The sequence below is a fragment of the Alligator mississippiensis genome, chromosome 3, assembly GCF_030867095.1.
Source record: "Alligator mississippiensis isolate rAllMis1 chromosome 3, rAllMis1, whole genome shotgun sequence".
Taxonomy (NCBI): domain Eukaryota; kingdom Metazoa; phylum Chordata; order Crocodylia; family Alligatoridae; genus Alligator; species Alligator mississippiensis.
In genome coordinates this window covers 100,074,392-100,096,886 of record NC_081826.1, presented here as the reverse complement: position 1 = coordinate 100,096,886, position 22,495 = coordinate 100,074,392, and positions in this window count along the sequence as shown.

The following is a 22,495-nucleotide window of genomic DNA, read 5'->3' as shown; positions in this document are numbered from 1 at the left end:
AGTGTGCTGAATGAGGGTTTTGCCCGAGTAAGCCCTCATTCTGTTTTGTTTTCCTTCCTTTATTCACAATAACTGTCCAGCTTTTATGAAGACTACATTAAGATATTTCAGATTTAACAATGCTTGTAGAAAGCCCTTTGGAATGGAGCAGAGAATTATGTCTGGAATATTTAAACATATAGATAATGCAATTGCTACAGAAAGGTTGTAAATCACTACTAGCCTTTAGAGAAATTTAGACATCCTGGGTGTCTATATACACATGTTCTGGGGCAGAGAAGGGGAGTCCTTTAATTAGAGTGGCTCAGAGCCACTCTAATTAAAAGCACCCACAGCATCACATGTATTCAGCATCCAGCAATTCAAAAGTGGCAGTGGGGGCACTTTAACTAATACTCATTAGATGAACTTTAGTTAAAAGCACCCCTGCTGCCATTTTGAGATGCAGGGATGCTGAATACATGTAACATGGAGGCTGCTGAAGCTCATTAATTAGCACACTCCAACAGACTTGCAGCAGACTCAATTAATTGAGCCTACTCCAATGCATACTAATTAGCACATGTAGGACCAGACGTTCATCACATTGTATAGGTTCTCCCTGCTTTTACAGCTTCCTATTGGTTTAATTAAATCTCTAGAAAGTTTCCATTACCAATCAGATACCAACCAGATACCTGAAGAAAACAAGATATAGACAATGACAGGTGATTCAACTGTTTATCTGGAGCTTCACCCCTCTCGCCTGTTTGGAAAGACTTTTATGAGCTTGACAACACACACACAAAAAAAAAAAAAAATTATATATATATATATATATATATATATATATAATGGGGTTTCAGTAACAGCTCAGAAAGCATACATTACTGGAACAACATTTAATAAAAGTAATGGGGAAAAAAGTCAGTTATTCAAAGGATCTCAATATTTTAAACCATTCTCTTATATACTACTTAATTTCTTCATTTTTCCATTTCTGTGGGTCATACATAGAGGTATCCAAAAGAGTCAAAACTTGGTGGGTATAAGGATCCCACTGAAACTATTTGTGACTTGAAGTAGGAGACTAGTATGTGGAAATACAGAATGTGGGTGCACTTGAAGTTGTGAAGCATGGCCAGTGGAAAAGGTGCATCATTGATCCATTTAGTCAAAGACCAGGAAAAACATAATGCAACATCTGATCTTCATATGCCTGCGTAGTAATAATGGCTGCACTGGAATTATAAGTAGTCTGTTTACTTGAACTATTCACTCTGGTCCTGCTCCAAAACACTCTGTCTTCACTGGGTTTCCACTGAGTTTCTCATTCAATAAACTTTGAGTCAGACCCTTTGAGAAACGTGTTAAAAAAAAAAAAAAGTCTAGTTCCTATCCAATATAATGGAAAATAATACATTTATAATCATTCTCTGGATGACAGAATGATTACAAATGTATTATTTTCCATTATATTGGATAGGACCTTTGCCTCTCAATAGAGTTTTGTATAATTATAAATCAATTGAAAGAATATAAATTCCTATTAAATTCCATAGGGATTTAGAGAAGTTATAGATTGCTTTGATTCATCTTAAGTGTCATAGAAAAGGGCTTCTAACAAGCCAGCAGTAAAGCTGGAATTAGAACTCAGAAGGTTGCGACTTAATTCCATGCATAATCTACAATACTCTAGTAGACCATGCTAACTCTGTAGCTAACCCTCTTGCAATTTATGAGCATCAGCTGAAGCAAGTTAGAGGGCAAAACGACATCAACCATTTTAAGGATTTAGACTATATATATATAAATAAACTAAGTAATATGAGTGGGCAGCTTTGGGATTATTCAAATACAAGGCTGGGAAATTTGTAACTCATCACAGTAGCTCTGTATAAGTTTTTAAACTATTGCCATTTTAGTTACTTTAACTGATAGACTAAATTCAAAAGTTGAATGAGAGGTAACCCAAATTGCTCCTACATATAAGTTAGAAGAGCAGGTATAAATTTAGAGATTTATACCTTCTGGTTCCATATACATTCCACCAGCTCAGACTCATCTTTGACTTTGGGTTGATATTGTCTTGTTTGGATCATTTCCTTTGACCTGGTATCCCATGAGGTACTGAACAGAAAACTGGAAGATATTGGGCTCAACTGTAGGACTATCAAGTGGGTGCGAAACTGGTTGCAGGGGAGGACACAGAATCCAAATGAATGGATCGGTGTTGTCCTGGCAAGATGTGGGCAGCGGCGTACCCCAGGGGTCAGTACTTGGCCCAGTGCTGTTCAATATCTTCATCAATGACCTGGATGAGGGGGTGAAAAGCCCATTGGCCAAGTTCACGGACAACACCAAGACATGGGGTTGTGCAAACACACCCACAGATAGGCTGCAGATATAAGCAGACCTAGACAGGCTGGCATGTTGGGCAGAATGGAACCAGATGAGGTTCATCAGAGAGAAATGCAAAGTGCTGCATCTGGGAAGGAAGAACTCCCAGCACGCCTACAGGCTGGGCATCCCTAACTTGACCAGCAATACAAATAAAAGGGATCTGGGGGTAACAATAGAACCCAGCATGAACATGAGCCAGCAATGTGACAGTAGCCACTAGGGCCAATAAAACTCTGGCATGCATCAACCAACGCATCTCCACTAAATCCAAAGAAGTGATTCTCCCACTTTTCTCAACATTGGTGCGCGTGCAGCTGAAGTATTATGTCCAGTTCTGGGTGCTGCACTTCAACAAGGACATGCTAAAGCTCAAGATGGTCCAGAGAAGGGCCACCCACATGATCAGGGACTTGCATGGCAAGTCATACGAGGAGGGGTTGAGGGATCTCAGACTCTTCAGCCTAAAGAAAAGATGGCTGAGAGGGGACCCGATTGTGGCTTATCACTATATCAGAGGGGTACATCAGGGGCTCAGTGAACAACTGTTCACCAGGGAACCTTGGGGGAAAATTAGAAACAACAGCCACAAACTCCTGGAAGATAGTTTCAGGTTGGACATTAGGAAAAACTTCACAACTAGGGTGTCCAGACTATGGAACAAGCTTCCTCCAGAGATGGTGCAAGCATCTACCCTACAGGTCTTCAAGAGAAGACTGGACGGTCACCTGGCTGGGGTTGTCTGATCCCAGATGTCTTTACTGCTTCTACAGGGGGCTGGACTACTACCAGGTTCGCCACTGGGCATGCATCCCCCCTCCACCCCACACTCCTATGGGATGTTTCATCTGCCTCAGCATCACAGCATTCACAAATTGCCCCTGGTACCTTGAGGTATGTAGAAAAAGTATTTAAAGCTGTGCCTATGGCCAAATCACCAATTCTCCAAATCAGTATTGAATCTTCAGACATGGATTCAGCCAAATCAAATTGGGACAGTGATCCAAATCAAATCACTGTCCCTGATTTGGGCCAAATCGAAATCCAAATTGAATATGGCCTCTCTCGCACACCCCTACTACCTAGAGGCTTTGCACTACTTTCACAAGCATCACGCCTTTGACTTAACTAAAACTGCTCATTCACACTAATGTAGCAAGAGTAGCTCCAATCAATATATTTTAAGATATTAGAAAGGGAAAATAAATTTATTAAATATGGGTGCTTGTACATGTGACAGGGGTTTAGTCTTCAGGGTTTTATTTTATGCCCCCTAAACTGAAACGGTGGGTTTTTAATTGAAACCTACCATTTCAATTTCTGTCACATTACAGTGAGGGGCTTGATCCATTATTTTTTTTGTTGTCATTGGAGCCAGAGCCTGACTGTGTCTGGGGGGCAAGCTGCTGGTGGGCCAAGCAGCCCCTTATCTGTGGGGGGGCCCCGGTCCTTCCCTCTGTGGTGGTGGAACACCCCCAGGGCTGCCAAGGTGGGCTGTTAGTGGGCCAGGTGCTACCCCAGCTCACAGGCAGCACATGGCCCAATGCAACTGTTCTTGAGCCTGCCCACTGGAAGCCCAGGTACTGCTTCTTGGATCAAGCTGGGTGCTACCTCTAAGCTGGCCAGCTCAGGTGTGTATCACCACCATGGAGGGTAGGACTGGGGCTGTCTGCAGCTTAGGGGTCACTCAGCCTGCCAGCAGCTTGCCCCACCCCACCCTCCCGGGGTGTGGGAGAGATGGGAAGGCTCCACCCAAAAAAAGGATTGGGCCCCTCAGGCACCTGCTGAAGGCAGAAGTGTTTTTTTTTTTTTCTGCAAAGCTTGCCCACCTCTCCCACAACTGTGGGAGCAAGCTGACAGCTGCAATACATCGTTGCAAACTAAACTACATCTAAATGTTTCAATGATGTAAACTCATCTAAAAGTCCCCAAACTGGTGCATGTATAATGCCATTAAGCCACAAGAATGACATTTGTCATGATGTACACATGTGTACAAGCACCCTGCATGTTCAAATATATTAGGTTTTTTGTAGAGCAACAGCCATTAGGATGGACAACTATGGCTAATAAAAACAGGCAAATTTGGGATATGCATCTGAAGGCATTTTTGTATTTGGAAGGGAACTATAAAAGGAATTTGCCCCCAAATTTAGCTTTTTACAAGTTATCATTCAAAAATATTACTACATTATAACTTTTTTTTACATGCATTTCTCTGCAGCATTTGTAAATAAAACATGATCACAGAATTATGTTAGTGACATGCCAAATGGAAAATAAATGTGATTAGAAAAGTACTTGTTTTCTTCATGGCAAGGTGGTAGAAGTACAAGAAAGAAACAAACAGAAATAGAAAAGGGAAATAAAAATAAATAAATAAGCTTAAGACCAAAGTAAAAAAAAAAAAAAAAAATTGTAAAATAAGATATTTATGTTATCCTTTTCAACCTCTGTTATTTTAACATAAAATTTTCTGATTAACTTTATGCAGAGTGAAATTCATGCAGATAGTGGATGAATGAGATGTCTTGAATAAAAATTTGGGGATTTAGTTCTGCTTTCTTCCCTTCAACACTGTAAACAGGAAGGAGAGATGAGAAGTAGGCAAAGAAGTGTCTTTTATTGCTATGCAAACCCTGGTCAGGGTACATTATGCCCTATGGGACATTATATATATACACACACACACACACACACACACACATTTCCTATATACATAATATGAAAAATTTGTCAAAATAAGATAAGATGTCAGGTCAAGGAAAAGGCAGTGGTCCAATTGGTCCACTTTTCCTTCTGCTAGAAGACTTATTTTATTGTGTGTGTGCGCACACATGTGCAGCCTCTGATATACTATATTTACCTGAATCCAAGATGACTTGAAAATTTTCACATCCAATAATTATATTCTATACATGGAAAAATCATAAATGTGTTATCATTTCCCAAGTACAGAATCTAATTAAGGGAAGGTTGTCTATAAATCACCCCCCACTATTGCCTACCCCATGCTGCCTTACCTCTGCCCCTCCTTGCCCTATGCCTTACCCCCCACTCCATACTTCCTCCTGCAGTCTGCCCCCCTGCATGCTCCCCCCACCCCCACCTCCCTAAGCAATATCTGCCCTCGCCCACTCCATGCCCACCCCCACCCCAGTTACCTTCTGATAAGCTCTGTTCTGCTCTGGCTCTGAGGCTTCCAGAAGCCCAGGCAGCTCTGGCCTGGCCCCAACCCCACCTAGTGAGAAGTAGTGGCCACTCCTGGCTGGACTGAGTTGTGATTGAAGAGACCAGAGGCTGGAGCAGAAGGTAGGGTTACCACATGTTTGGGTTTTCCTGGACATGTTTTCTTTTTGGATCCTCCAATAACTGTCTGGGCATTTTTTTGAAATCTGAAGAAGTGTTCTGGATTTTGCTCTGCTCACTGTGGGGGAGTGAGGAGAAGGGCAATTGGAGGCAGTGGGCATAGGTGTATCTGCATGTGCTCATGAACATGGCTGGCCTGCAGGCAGGCAGGGTAGTGGGAGCTGCCTCAGAAGCTGCATGCAGGTAAGTCTATGGGGGGGGGTGTAGAGAGAGGAGGGCCAGGGCTTAGGGACTGTCCAGGATGTGTGTGCACATGAGTGTGGCAGTGATGTGTGGAGGGGATGGGTGCCTGATGGCACTAGGGGACACTATCTGGGAACCAGGGCTCCAGCAGGGCAGGGGTGGGGAGGTGCCTGCCCTTCCAGTGGAGGAAGGAGGTGGGAAATTTGGGGGTGGTAGGGAGCTCCATGGCTTGGCTGAAAATACTGGGGCCAATGCCCTCTCTCACACAGGGGTGAGGCAGGCAGGAGACTCTGCAGGTCTGGGAGGGCATTGACTTGGGAGTGAGGGCATGAGGGGACAGAAGGCTTGTGGGTTGGATGTGCAGGGCATTGGCAGTACCAAGGGGCTGTGAGTCGGGAGTGAGGGGCACTCCCAACTTGCATGGCCTGATGGGGGTAGGGAACTGTGTTACCAAATTTGCCCATTACTTTGGGGTGTGCTCATTTATTAGGGATAGTTTCTAGGGTCTTGGTAATTCTGTCAATGTGCTGCTTGTGTTACTATATGGAGCTGTATTTCTCCCTTCTGCAAGCCCTCACCCCCAGTGGAGCTATCTTGCAGGACTCAATCTCAATGGGACTGGGTTCCTCCAGTCACCAAATCAGTCATACACACAAACACACACACATTAACGTGACACGCCTGATCTGGCCGGGCTGATCAGCATGGACAGGCTGACACCCTCATATGCCAAGAATCAGTTCATAAGAGCAACAATAAAATGCAGTCAGACACAAGCACACAGGTAAACAGAATCCCTCTGAATCCGGCTGGGTGTCCAGCTGACACCCTCATGGGCCAGCATTCAGTTCATAAGGGCACGTCTGAGTCAAACTGGGTCAATCAGCCTGTACAAGCTGATCCCCTTATGTGTTTCAAACTCAGCACGTCCCAATCTTTGGCCTCTTGATGAGCAGACCCCACAATAATTTAGGCTTCACAGGGATCTTTAGCATAGGTAAAAGAAGCGTTGCTGCAGAGCACGGGAGGAAAAAGAAGCAGAGAAGGAAAAATACACCCAATTACTACCAGTTTGCCTATAAAAGTTATTTATTGCTAAGCATATGAAATATATAATAGTACTAGTAGTAATAGACATGCAAAAGAAAAACAAACACAAACAATGACAATACTACCCTGGTTTCACTAAGTATTTGGGGAAACTTAGCTCAAGTTTAACTGATACAGTTCAGGTTCAGAAGTTTACGCCTAGAGAGGAGAGAGAGAACGCTGGGAATCTCACCGAGTCCACGGTACTCAGGCTGCAAAGCTGACAGGCACAGTCCGTAGCACAGTCCTTGAAGAGAGAGATGATCTGTTCTTCCAGGGTCCCAAGAACGACAGGGGATGGTGTCAGCACAAGAGTTTTCTTCTTCTTTCCTTTTCTCCCTCTTTCCTCCTGCTTCTTCTTTTTTTTCTTTTTTCTTTTAAGCACACACACTTACAGATTTTTATACCCTCAGTTCAGCTGCTTCAAAGCACTCTCAGTAGCGTAAATCATTGTCTTTTCTATTGACAAGGGGTTATCTGGTTTGGACCATCTCAGGAAACTGATTGATAATCAGGAAACACTTAAGATTATGGAGTAACCCAAATACTTGGGAGCCAGCTTGAGATTCCTATGGATGGCAGATACACTGATGGGATATCTCATGGTTTCTTCAGGAACAATAGATAGCTTGCAGCATCAGGATTTTGGACTTGTACTTTGTGCACAAGCCTCAGCTTAGCATGACTTTTCCAGATTTAAAGCACTTATTGGGGTGCTCATAACCTTTTGTGGAGAGGACTTCCACCAGTCGTCTCAGGAAAGATACGACAACACCTGGGATTAGGGCTCCAGCAGGCTGGATGCTGTGATGAACCCTTAACCATTGTTTAACTGTTGCCCATACCCCCTCTGACTCGGTCTCTTGCCTCAGCATTCCCTAACCCGGCAACCGAGTTTTAGTCAATCAAGTTTAAATAGGCCTCCCATAGTGGGACCGGGGAATGTACGGCCCGAGATGCCTATTAAACTTAGAGCTGTGTGTGTGTGTCTGGGGGGGGAAAAGTCCTTAGCAAATCCAGATTAGAACTGGTCTGATAAATGCTGAGCTGGGTGTGTGTGAACATGGGTTGATTAACATTGGAAGCACAGATTCCCCATCATGCAGCGCTCTCCTGCTTCTCTGATCCCAGAATTCACTGAAATCTCTGCTTCAGGCTTTCTGTTTTCCATCTCTCATGTAAATGAATGGTCATCTGGTTCCATCTCGGATGTAAATGAGACCTAGGGCAGTTGTTCACTCTTATCACCCTTATCTAGAGAGTTTTAGGTGCGTCTCTCACTGCATCTTAATCAGTTTCGTTTAGGTAGAGGAGGGGAGGGGGGGGTGAGTCTTTTGTGAGTCAGACAGACTGCATCCTGTGCCAGGGTTGCCCAAGAATACAGAGCTGAGGCATAACAACTGTGGGTCAGGAGTGAGGGGCACCAGCAGGACCAGGGACCTGTGGGTTGGGAGAGAGGGGCACTGGCAGTGCCAGGGGGCTAGGAGTTGGGAGTGAGGTGTCCCCCTGACAACTGTCCTCTTTTTTTTGGAATTGGAAATATGGTAATCATAGCACAAAGGTAAGGAGGGGAGGGAATAGTTTTGGGGGCAGGCTTCACAGTCTCACCTACAGTGTCTCCAAACTTCATGAAAAGGGTCTTTTTAAAAACTTTCCCTGGTAGAATGAGAGTGGTTTAGTAAAGGATGAAACAAGACTGCCAGTTTGCAGGATTTTTTAAATACATTTTTAAAATGAAAATAAAACACGCAGTACTTTCTGCCTATGCTGTTTTGCATACAGATTACTTCTAAATGGAAGTCTCCAGCACTGGTTTTATCTGATTTATATTTACCTCAATAATTTAGACTTTGACCCTATGAATGCATTAACTTTGGGGGCTTTTAACATCTGTGTATTGTCCCTTTGATTTCAGAGGAATAGCAATTGTTTAACCTACAAGTCAAGGCAAGCTGCAAAGCAAGACTGGGGCCTGGGTAAAAACTGAAGAAAATGGCCTTGAGCAAATTAATAGACACAATATATAACAGACACTATATATAAAACAGCCTAACTTTATGGAAGAGGCTGGGGAAGTAGTAGGTGAAAAGGCTACTTATAGTTACAAAATAGGGATTTTCAATTTCTGGCTGTGGCAAGCTTCAGGGTACCTCAGATGAGCTGCTGTCCAGCCCACTTACCTCCCTGGCCACTCTTTCAGCTTGCCTTCTATGTCTTGATGTTACAAGTTACAAATATGGGAGGCTGCTTATGACTGACCAGATTCTTGGCAGGGCATCCCTCATCCATTCAGGAGGTTTCTCTCTCTCTCTTCGTCTCTCTGCCCTAAGTGTGGTGCCAGCCCCCAAAGAGGTTAGCGGCCTGACCCCACCCTCCTCACAGTCTGTTGGGCTCTCAGCCCTTTTGGCACATCCCATCAGGCTCTTGGCCTGGCTATGGTCCTATAGCATGCATCCAGATGAGCCCACACATCCCTCTTTCCATGTCTCAAAGCAGTTTCAGATGTGGCAAGAAGCACACTGGGAACAAAAAAGTGTTCCCCACACTGAATATTTGCAGTGCAGACTCAAATTTGATACCTGGATCCAAGGAATCTGAGGAGCTGGTGGATGCCACCCAGTGGTGCTCTGTCCGGAAACATGCACAGACAAGTGAAAGGAAAGCAGCCCCACAGTCCCAAAGCACCTTCCCAGCCAAAGCCTCCTTCCTCGTCATATATAGGGTCCACTTGGCCAGGGCCAGGAGAAGGTTGATCAGGAGGTCCTGGGACTTGGTGGGGCCATGGATGGGGTGCCCAAAAATAAAGAGGTGGAGAGTGAAGTGGAGGTGGGGGGGTTGCAGCCTGGCGCATTTGAGTGTCATGTGTGCCAGAGCCCCAGAAGCTCTGGAGAGCAAGTAGTCCTGAGTTGCTGGCCAGGGCAGGTTTTTATACTACTGAGGCCAGCACAGGTGCTGGCCCCAGGCTCTAGCTCCCCCTGACTGCAGATCCAGGAGGAGCTAAGAAGGGCTATTTTGCCTCAAGTGGCACAACTTGCCCTATACCGAAGTGCATGTCTGGGCACATGTGCTGAAGCAAAAATCCCTGGTTCAAATTTGTGCCACTCCTATTTGAGCTGCTGCAAGTGCACGTACCTGCATGTGTGGATGCACCCATAGGGTGCATCCAGATGGCCATGCACATGCACTTTGCAGCACCTTCACGACTTTTGAGGCACTGCAAGATGCACACGATGCACATCAGAAGGTTCTCAAAATTAGATGCCAGGAAACCAAAGCATCACACATGGTTCCAGCATGCTTCACCCAAAACCAGAGGCTAGCCAGCCAAAGCCATGCTCTGGCTGCCAGTCAAGCACTGCATGCCCAGATTGCTACCCATGCAGCCCTGGGAGGCCCCAACAACTCCAGAGAAGGCTTCTGGAACCAGCCCAGGTGCTGGCCTCAGCCTCCCCAACCCTATCCAAGGCAATTTACTGCACACCAGAGTATGTGTGCAGGAGTGCTCCCTAGGGAAGAGTAGTAGTGGCACAATTATGTGCCACTGCTATTTGTCCCTGGGGAAACAGAAGCACACTCATATAGACAAGCCCATGAGCTCAGGCTTTTCTAACAGTCTGCAACCCTAAGCGGCCCAAATCAACAGAGATACAGAACCTTGTCTATGTGGTCACTGTGGCCTCCTCCTCCCCTTTAGTCAATCGCAGGCCTCACAACTTTTACTATAGCAACAGAAACAAAGTGTGCAACATAAAGTAGTTATCTTTGGTATCAAACTACCTTCAGGGTTTCTTCTACTCCAGGCTTTGCAGAACTCCTTCTCCACCCCTGCCAGAAGTCAGTCTGAAGCATCCTCAGATGGTCAGGGCTTATAAAGCCCTTGGCCTCTCCTCCTCTGGCCACTTGACCCATCTCTACCACAATGACTCTTTCTCATGGCTTTCATTAGTAGTCATCAGGTTATCTGCACCTCATCTACAATTAGGGGATGACTGATTAGTACCTGAAGTCCTGCAGCTCCTTGGCTCTAAAGTCTGGCTGCATTGCCTGTACTGGGGGTATGGGCAGCAGTTCCTCCAGAGTCCCTGAAGTTTTTACAGGGGTCCTGGAGCCAGGCAGCAGCTCCCATAGAGCCCTGGAGCCCTTTATTAATATGCATTCACCATCCTCTTAAAGGGGTCAGGTCTCTCTCCAGCCTTCCTCTCCTTAATTAAGTGGGAACACTGTTACACTGGTCAAGTCATCTTAATACATATATTTCAGAACCTTACTGAGGAGAATTGTAGGATAAAGGGATCTCATTCACAAAAGTTATGTCTGTGGGGGGCTTATACCCAAGGTTTAGATTGTCTTTTCAAATGCTAGAAAGCCATAGCATGGTGAGATTTATTAAAGTAAGTTAGTAATACTCTTGCATAAAATATTATAAATGAAAATGAGACTGATGTGTCCTCTTCCAGTAAAACTTTACACAAAACAAAGAGTGAATGTAGAATCCAAGGCACAGACAAGCATAAATCCACAAAGTTTTCTCAACTGAAGTGCAAAATGGCAGTGAAAGCTAGTGAGGAACTGTATGACTAAAACTTAAGGAGCAGACATGCCTAAACACAACACTTTATAAAATGCTTTGACAAGTATCTCTTTTATAGAATTCTATTTTACCATAAAAATAACTAGATTTTTCAGTATCTTTGAGGAGAGAATATTATTGAGGAACTGTTAGGAAGTCAGATTGCAGACCTGGGCACCAAATCTCAGTGTCCTTACTTCTGCTTTATGTCCACTGATTTTTCTGGTGTGGAAGGTCGTAAATGCAACAGAGCCTATTCAGTTCTTCATTACCGAGACCAGGGGTAGGTTAAAGTGGTTTCACACAGAAGCATAATGTAACAACTCCTGCACACTGAATAAAAGCAATTTGGGGAATAGCATTGGTACATCCATAGTTTCATAGATATACCAGGTATACAGTCTCATGTATATGAAACAATAGATACAGGAAACTTTTAACATCTTAATTTTGCCTTCACATCTAGTAGTTGCAGAAGGCAAAGAAAGTTGCACTCCATGGACCTTCCAAATACAGTCTGTTTACTCTGCCCTCTCAGAGGCAAGTCCAGCTTCAAGGAAATTCCAGTTGCTCATATAATAAATACAGAATTTGGCCATGAAGTAAGAATTATTTCTATTAAATATGAACTCTCAACATGAGACATCCTGGAACTTCTCTTAAAACTGCTCTACCAGTGTTCAGTCCTGGCACAATTCAAACATTAGTTGTAGGCTAGCAGAAGCATTCTAGCTTCCAAATGAAATATTTTGCCAGGAGGCTAAATAATCCAATTTGATATGAATGGTATGTAGAGCTGGAGCTGCCTCCTACTTTTTTTCCCCCTCACATGACTTCTTATTTTGGCAGGTTTCCTATACTTTGGCTTGTTACATTTTCCTATCTGATGTCCTGCCATGTTCTTCCCTTCCTGGCATGCAAATCATTGCTGACCAAATGTCTCAAATATACTGTAATGATAGTAAAGACAGAGACATGATTATAGCATATAAAGCAGCCTTACAAAATTGTTGTAGATATTTACCAATACAGGCACAAAATTGACTTGCCCACCTTTCCCCAGGATGTTTAGCAATAATTTAAAGGTGGATTCTAATATTACAGTCTTCTATCTGGAAAAAAAAAATATTTTTGTGAGGGGAAAACTGGTATAACAATTTAATCTGAGAAAATAAGAGCAGATGACATATTAATAATAAATTTTGTTTCTAATGTTTCATTCTCCTGAAGGTCTGAAAGTGCTTTCTGGATATTACGCTTCAGAATGCCTTTCTGAGGTAATATATTGCCACCCCGACTTTATAGATGGAGAAAATTAGGCCTTAAGAATTTGCTTAAGGCCATACCATGGGTTCCTGAATACAGCTCTAAAAGACTTTAAACACCCTTCTCTAAACACTAAACTGCATTACTTCTCCCATGAGAAATGCAATGGTGGAGGGAGAAAAAATTTTGGGTGGGGGAGATGAGCATGCCTGCATGTGCCCCCGCAGCAGGTAAGTCTGCAGGGGAAGGGGCAGGGGGAAGGGAAAGAGCCGTGGGTTGTAGGGAGTGGGGCTGAGGCTAGGACAGGCCCTGCACAGCCAGGGTAGGGTGGTACATGGGATGGAGCTGCAGCTCATCCAGGTGGTGCAGGGAGGGGTTGGCAGCTCCCACCACTGTACGTGCCACAGGAGGCATGAGGGGTGTGTTCCCCTGGATCTGCATGGACCAGGGCAGGTTGCCACTGTGGGCTGGAACCAGTGCCAGGCTCTTCCCAGAGAGGGGCTGGGCTATGCTGTGCTTGGGGCGGGTGGCGGTGGTGCTGGGAGCTGGGCTGGGAGGAGTAAATTAATTAACTGTACTGTAGAATAGTACTGCCCAACGTAAGTACTATTCGATGGCAGAGTTATTTACTCTGCTGCAATGCATGTGCAGATGGTGACAAAAGCTGGCTGGGGCATGAGGGTGCTATAGTGTGTAGCTGCCTGCCAGGTAGCCCGGCACCATAGCGCACACATGCCCCAACCAGCCCCTCCACAGCACACTGAGCTGGGCAGGAACAGCCCCAGGCTGGCAGACTGGCCCCCAGGAACCCCATGCCAGGCAGACCTTCACCTCCCTACCTCAAAGTTCTGTGGGCCCAGGAGCATGTGTAAACACTGCTCCTGAGAGCAATAAACTCTGGTATTATATGTGCCAGAGTTTATTGCTTTGTATTAATAGCATGTGTAAATACACCTTGTGTGAGCTACTCAGATCACACTGCAAGAGGGAGATTAGTCATCTGATCCAGGCCTTGCCTTGCAATCTCAATCTTAACTCAGTGCTTGGCTACAGTTGAGAACTGAATACAAATGAACTAACTGAAGTTGAATATAGACAAGAGAGAAGTGATGGTGGTTAGCAGGCTTCATGTCTTGAGGACAACTAGTGGCCCTCATTGATGGAGTTCAGCTTCCCCTTGTCACTCCGGTTCTCAACTTTGTGTGCTCATGGATCCTTTGCTCCTCCAGGATCTTGTGGAGGTAGTTGCAGATGGTTGTCTTTCACTAACTTTATCTGGTCAGGAGGCTATGCCCCTTTCTTTCAAATTTGGATCTGGCCACCATCATTTATCTTGGTAACCTTGGGCACCTATACACATGCATGGAAACTGTTCTGATGCATTGTAATTACAGTGCATTGGGCCAGACTCAGTTAATCGAGTCTGCTGGAGCATGGTAATTTCTGTGCTCCAGCAGACTCCAGCATCATGTGTAAAAGGCATCCCCACACTGAAAAATGGCAATGGGGGTGCTTTAACTAAAGCTTGTTCTACAAGCTTTAGTTAAAGTGCCCCTGACATAAGTTTTCAGTGCAGGAATGGTCTGGGCACTTTAATTAGAGCTGATCAGAATGCTGCTCTAATTAAAGCACCCCTCCCCCACCCAGTCCTGGAGCACATCTATAAATGCTCCTTGAGGCTAAACTACTGCAATAAACTCTGTATTGGAATGCCTTTAATCACTGTCTGGAAGGTGGAGCTGTTGCAGAACATTGTGGCCTGTTTTCTGATAGGGGTGGGTTACTAAAGGGTATATTACTTTGCTGTTCCATATTCTGCACTGATTTTCAGTACCTTTCCTAGAAGAATTCAAGCCCTATAATGCCTGGGCTCTACATACTGAAGGACCACCTTCTCTGTTATGTTCCACCTATATCCCTAAGATCAGCTGAAAGCAACATTTTTCAAGTAATGTCTGTGCACCGATTGGCACTCTCAGTAGTAGTTCCTCTCCTCTGCCCCAAAACAAAGTGAACCTGGATATCCTTCAGAAGCACTGCAAGACCCTTTCATATGGACAGGCTCTTGGCAATCAACATTAAATTGCATATTGTTTGGAGATTTCTTGGTATATACTGATGTATCTTATTTAATATTTTATCTACTTTTACAAGTGATTTTGTCTTTTCCTATAAGCTGCCCTGAGTCTTTTTCTTGGGGAATGGTAGCATATAACGCTAATAAATTTGGAGAGAGAGCTCACCATGCCTGCTACAAGTATGTTCTCATGCAAATGGGTGTCTGGCAAACTTGGGTTCTGGTGCTATTGGGAAAGGGAAGAGATGACACAAATAATCCAGAAATCCCTAACCTGAAACATCTTTGACTTTTTTTCACATTAGTAAACTGTAGCTCATATATTTGCCTGAAGCAAAAAGCTCTGAGTGGTTTCTGAAAACTGGAGGGGCAGGAGGCGGAAAACAAAGAAAACATAGTGATAGAATATATTGCTTAATTGTAGGTCAAATATATTGTAAATGGGATGTTGTGAATCACATAAAGCTTCTCCATTTTATAATAATGGACCATCACAGAATTTTTTTTCTTAATTGAAGCAATCCATCTATTCATTTTGGGTCATTTAAGTTGAGAAATAATAATGGGGGGGGGTCAGAATTATTTATTTATTTTCTTTTAAAAATATATTTTTTCAGTATTTCAGCTCAGCTAAGAGTTGACATTGCATTCATGAATTCAGTCCAATGTGTATATAACAGGGGGTTGACCATCTGTTTAATTCTTTACACATATGTCTGCATGGATATTAGATGTTCAAAACTACTTAATGTAGCATAATCTGTTAAATAATGATGTTGCATATGTGCTCGCAGCACCATGTAAATTAGTTTATTATTGAGTCACTTATATTTATGTGCTTTAAAAACTTGATTGTTTTCTTCCAATCAAATCCAGTCATAATGTGTTCCCCCTCAAGGTTTCTGAATTTCCTTATATTAGGTATCACTCCATTATTGCTGTCAACACAATTTGCTGTCATGTAGCAGGTACCTACTTTTCAAAATGCAAAATTATCTGTCTTGGCTAAAAGCCTCCTCCTCTGTATCAATAAGTTTTAAAATATTTTCTGATAACCATTTATACTTCTATAATATGTGTGAATTTCTGGTCCAAATAAGCATTCTCTTATAAATTCTTATGTTATCACATAAAGGTTCTATTACTTCCTTGGAAGATGAATATTTCGCTACTTTGGTCTGGAGGAGTGCACTGAGTTGAGAAAGAGTGAGCAAAAAGATTAGCTAGATATTTTTTGCAGCCTAAGTCCCTACCTCACACTTATTCACTGTCACCTTTGTGGGGCTCCAGCCTGTAAATTAACACTGCTAACATTGACATTTATGTTTCTATTTTCTAGCTTTCCACAGCTCTCTCTCTCCTGTCCCTTCAGCATATGAAATTCCTGCCTTTCTATTCTCCTAAACCAGATCAAACAATGTCAGGGAAATCACTGAGTGTGGAGTTGCTAGCAGTGTAGATCCTGCACAAACCACATGGCAAGTGACCATAGTTGGCAGAGGATCAAGGAACCAATACAATCTTGCAAAGCTTCCAGCTCTTTGGTCAGACTATATGTCCCATAAGTTTTCCAAAATCATGTGACTGCCATGACACATCACACAGCTCATTCATGAAAAAGGCCATCATTGCCTTATGGAGGATGTAGTCTTTCAGGGATTGTAGGTCAACAGGAGAGAATGAGGACCAGAACAACTTCTTCTTTAAGGCAACACACTACAAGGAAATGCAGTTTAACATTTTATCTTGTAGTAGGAAGCAAAACATAGTAGCTCTCTCTCTCTCTCTCTCTCACACACACACACACACACACACACGTACTGTACTGTACTGTACTGTACTACAGAGATTTAGTCATTTGCACAAAGAAATTTAAAGGTATCAACTTGATACTTTCAACATGATACTTTGTTCTCTGGCTCCGCTGAATGTATTAAATAAGTATGTGTCTATTAACTACGGGTACATATAGGTGTTATATTTAGAATAACCTAACCAGCAGTAGGTCAATCTAAATGCCTGATTAACTGGGCACCCCGCCTCCCCATGGACCCACTAACCCCCCTACCCAACAGATCTTCCTCTCCCCCACCTCAAGTTATTTATACTGGGCTTCCTGTGTGGCTCCCAGGAACACTGAATGACTGTATGTGCTACTGCCAGTGGCAATGAACTCCTGCACACAACTGCTCTCTGTCTATAGACCGGGTGCAGTGAACACTTGTTTGTACCCTAACTGGTTGCATCTACATGAGCCACCCATTGTGCAGTTGTTACTGTGCAGTCATTTAGTACTGGCATAAGAAAGTCCTAAATGACTTTCTTATGTAACCAGTGAAACTATACAGTAGCATTTCAGCATGGTTGCTTAATGACACTGACTGTGCAGTGGCTCGTTACTACTGTGCAGTAGTGTCACATCATGGTTCATGCCCAGTGATGCTACTGAGTAGTAGTAATGAATAACTGGGCAGTAAGCATCTTGTGTAGACATGGCCACTTTTAATTACATAAAAACAAACACACAAGGCATATATAACTATGCTACTTCCCTCCCAGAATTCTGTACAAGAAGATAAAGAGGCCCACAAAAGCATTCCCAAAATATTTCAAGGAATATTGCCTGTTTCCTGTACACTATGGTAATGTATCTAGGTCTTGCTAAAGATAAATAAGTACAGGTGGCAACCCCTTGCTAATACAGATAGCTTTGCCGTAATATGTAGATTGACTTTCCCTTAGAGTGATTTTTCTAAAACCATACAGGTGTGTTTGGAACATATGGATTTGTTAGAAATAATTCTGGATGTTGGAATCCAAACAAGTTTAGTCAACCTGTTTCAAAAGGTCCTGTTTTGTGGGTTAATATGACTGCATTACAAATATCAAGATTAAACTCTTACAAAAGAAAGACTTAGTTGATAATTAAATATGTTCCCTGAGTTTGGGAATAATATCAGTGCAAAAGTTATTTCAAAGCTAAGATGTTTTCTTATTTGCATGTCCCTTAAGCACATCTACCCCAGACGCTAAATGAGCAACAGACTAATTCTAGTGCGCATTAGTTCATTATGACAAAAGCCATGCTAGTGTGCTAATGTGCAGTAGAATTAGTCTACTGTGCATTAATGTCACTTAAAAAGGCATACACCAGTGCTACTGCACAGTAGCACCAGTTACTGCACATTTAATTTGTACCTGTTATTACAGGTACTAAACTTAATATGCAGTACCCACAGTGCATTAATGCATGTGTAGATGTGCCCCATGTAATCCAACATGTCACCTAGATACAGAGGCTAAAATATTCTTACCAGTGTAGAAGAAGCACTCATATCTTCTTCCCACTTTTTAGCATATTCAACCTTGCTTGTCTGTAGCTTGCAGAGGAGAAATTAAGTTGATTGCTCAGATAGTCCAGGCTGTAATAAATTTACTGCCAACAGTCATCATTGCAAAATGTTAAAATATTGAGGAAAGAATTACAACATAAGCACAGCAAGGTTTGGGAATCATAGCTCTGTGAAATGTTCTTGCCCCTATTACAAATGTGGAGTTCACATGAACTTTCCTATTCCCTGCTTCTGGTACTACAGCTGCAGTTGTCAGGAGGATAAACTAAATGATGGCAAAATAATAGTACTCATTTATTTTTAAGGGGAAAGTAAAGTAAAATAATTTTATTAAGAGATCGTAGTTCAGTGATGCAGGTACTATGAGTGCCAGCTCTTTAAGTTTCTAGTGCCAATTTGTGGGAGGTAGTTTTTCAGTAGCAGCATCTGGCTTTTTGGCAACCTCCTCAGGTTGTTTTGTTGGCATTTGTCAGTTGCTTCAAAGCTGGTCACTTGCCTATGCCATTTATGTGGGAAGTAATCTGCCACATTTTCTTTCACCTCCTTTCTCAATTCTAATTGCCATTGATCAGATTCTTATACTTATTCCTGCTTATTAGCAAATTGTAGTCTCTTTGTGTGCCTGTACAGTAGCCTGGAAGCTGTTCCAGCATGCTATAATTACAACGGGTTGGAGCAGGCTCGATTAATCAAGCATGGTATTTAGAGTACTCCAGCCAGTCTCTACATCTCTTGTGTCAACATCCCCATGCTTCAAAATGGTAGTCGGGGCACTTTATCTAAAGCTTATTCAATGAGCTTTAGATAAAGCACCCCTGCCACCATTTTGAAACCAGGGACGCTGATACAGGAGATGTTCTGGGCACTTTAATTAAATTCAAATTAAATTCTAATTAAAATCTTCCCCACCCCCCCCCAATCCTGGAGCACATGTAAAAATCCCCGTTGGCTTTAATTAATTACTCATATGCCTCATAAACTAGAAAAGGTATGCTTGTATAGCTCCATATATATTTTAGGAAAACCGCTTCATAGAGAGCCAGGTTACAGTGTCAAAAGAGTTCTTTCATAGATATCTGTTCCCCATATAAAATATGAATAATGAATAAACCAGCAATAAGACTTTTTGCTAGTGTATCTGCATCTAACTGAGAGATTTTGCTATCATGTCCATTCATTTGGGCTATCATTTTTTGTTTCAAATTCCAAATCAACATGCCTAGGCTAGAAAAATGTGTAAACACAAAAAATAATGCAGGCCTCAATTCAATAAAAGAATGAGAATCTAGTTGTAAAGGAGTGACAAATTTGTATCAAAATAGGGACAAAATATTGCGCACTGCAGGGATAATCTCCATTGAATATTTCTGTTTACAACCACAATATATGAAGTGTAAGAACACAAAAGTGTTAGTGCTTCTTGTATGCACATCTCCAGTCACAGAAAAAACTGTCCCTTATTCATTTCACTCAATCTATGGAGTTTTCTGTTGATTATATTTTTTCTGCATGTATTGCTATTACATCTTAGCTTTTCTATATAAAATATTAATAAAACTATTTAAAAAAGAAATGCACATTTTTCAACTTTACAGTGCTCACATTTGTTTAACAAATCTATAGAGAAATGCAAGATAAATTATTTGTTGAGAATTACATAACATTATTTGCAAAAACCATTTCCTGAAAAGTACTTTTTCATAGTATTGTACCTAGTAAATGTGTGCTGTCATATTTAGCTCTTGGCATTACGTGAGAACGACTAAAAAGAGAGGCAAACACAACAATTGGAATGTATGATAAAAATATGTATTTTATGCCATTATAATCTTACCTAAACAATGCCAATGGTTTCACTACCTCTTCCTACAAACTTTCCTCCAGAAAATAAATCTGGAAGGCTAGAGCATACTGAACCTGACAGTGTGATTAGTAGGGTGTTAAAAGTTGGCTTATTGTACTTTAAATACTAACAGGCACACAAACTATGCTATGTCATCATAAATAGGACGTGGCAGTGTCCTACTTAAGATGGCAAAAATCATCATATACTTTAATAGTAAATGGATTTTTTTTCAACGCCAGCTTTTCTTTGTTACATCTACCTCTTTTGTGAGAAGTACAGTGTTCAGAAAGCAAGAAAGTTCCCCTCCCTCTCTCACAAATTATAATTGTATCTACCATTCTCCATTTTGTAGTGCTGTAGGGCTCTTTCTTCAAGGAACTAATTTATGCAAATGCATATTGAAAATACTCAATTTCTTTTCTGGGGTGACTGACAGGCTGTGGAAATTTTATTTTATGAAATATATTATATCAGAGAGTAAAATGCTATACTGTGAAAGGTAAAACTGATAATCTAGTAGTAATGTCATTTATATATGTGTATGTGTGTTTATTTAGAGGCATAACAACTACAACTACATGGGCATGGTTGAAAAGAAAAGCAGGGGCAGGATTCTTTCCTTACTTATCCTGCTTTTATGCGGCAGTGGCTCTTGTGCAAATAAATAGGACACAGATGATATAGAAACTTTCTCTTTGAAGTTTCCCATCAGATTCTGTAGGAGTTTTGTCTGAATGAAGAGTGAAGCCAGTGGACCAATAGAAGAGTTTCAGGTGACTGAAAAAATAATCACCAAATTTGACAAATAGTTTCAGCTGTAAAAATGGGAAGAGGAAAACATGCAAAATGTGTCATCTTGATACTTTTTAAATGTTTTTTTTCTATTTCAAAACATATTTTATTTCCAAATTTGCCTATATTTAGTTATAATGAGGTCACATCCTGTCCTAAAAACAAAATGAAATCTTCCAGTCAACCTGAAGTAAAATAGATTTTGATTTTTCAATTTATCCATTGAATCAAAATGTCAACTGTTTACACAGTAAGTAATATCTTTGAATCTCATATAGCATTGAAATGTTGATATAATTCTAATTAATAGCCTTGTGAGATATGCCGACAAAACATTCTATTAAGTGAAACAATGTTAAACAACTTTGTAACAACAGTTCTCAAAACCTTTTGTACCTTTTCAGTGTAGACAAATACTTCGAAGTAAAGAACTTCAGTTCAGCTACCTATTGACAATCACAGCTTTCATAGATAAAAAGTTGCACTCTAATTAATAATAAATAAAAAACAAAAAAGATAAATTCATTGTGAATGTATACATTTATATTTGAATTTTAATTTAAAATAGATTCTTATTTTAAATTCAAGACAGAGAAATCTTCATTTCTTTTCATTTTTTTCCAAATAGAAATAAAAGACAAGCTCATACCTTTATAATATTAAAAATAGGGCTTAGAAACTGCATTTCTTTAATGAATAAAAATGTAGATATTTTGATAATAATTGTGATTTCATAGGTTAAATAATTTTAATAACAATTAAAATGACAAACAATTATAAATATTTTTCTTTGACCACCATGGCTAGAACATCACCCAAATAATAACAAATACCACTTACTTGAATATAAGATGACCCTGAATATAAGACGATCCCCCTCAATAATAAGATTCTGTATAGGGAAAATTTATAAATTTGTTATCATTTCCCAAGTGTTGTACCTATTTATTGGAGGTTTCCCTTTAATTTTTCCCCCTCCCCAACTACAGTAGGGAAAATAAATGTGTTGGGGGTGGTTGCTGCAGGGAGCCAGAGGGATAACATTGTCAGCTGGAGCTGCTGCTCCCAGAACAGCTAGAGGTTCAGGGTAGGAACTATGGGGATGGAGGAAGTTCTGAGGGGCCCAGTGGAGTCCCAAGCCCTGAGAAAAAGGCTCTGGGCCCAAGAAAGAGAGAGGCCAGCTGAGGAAGGGGCTTGTAGTTGTGGGCCTACATAGGGGCTAGGCAAGCCCCTGATTAGAACTGGCAGGGGTGAAGCCAGAAACTCAGGTGAGCCCAGCTGAGTGAAGGGCTGCCTCAAAAAATCTCTGGGGCTCTAGGCAAGCCTGGTATGAGGTATAGAATTTATGGTGGGGCGTAGAGGGGACCCCTAGTAAGAAAAAAAGTCAGCCACTTGTAAGATTGGCCCAGGGATCTTGACTGGCCCAAGCTGAGCCCAGGGCCCAGGGTGGCCAAAGGACTAGTATGCCCACCATGAAAGCCCCTGCACCCTGACTGGCCAGAGGGTGGGACCAGGGTCAAGTGAGTGAGGGTCTCTCAAGGGGAAGACCACCAGGGGGATCAGTTGCCAGG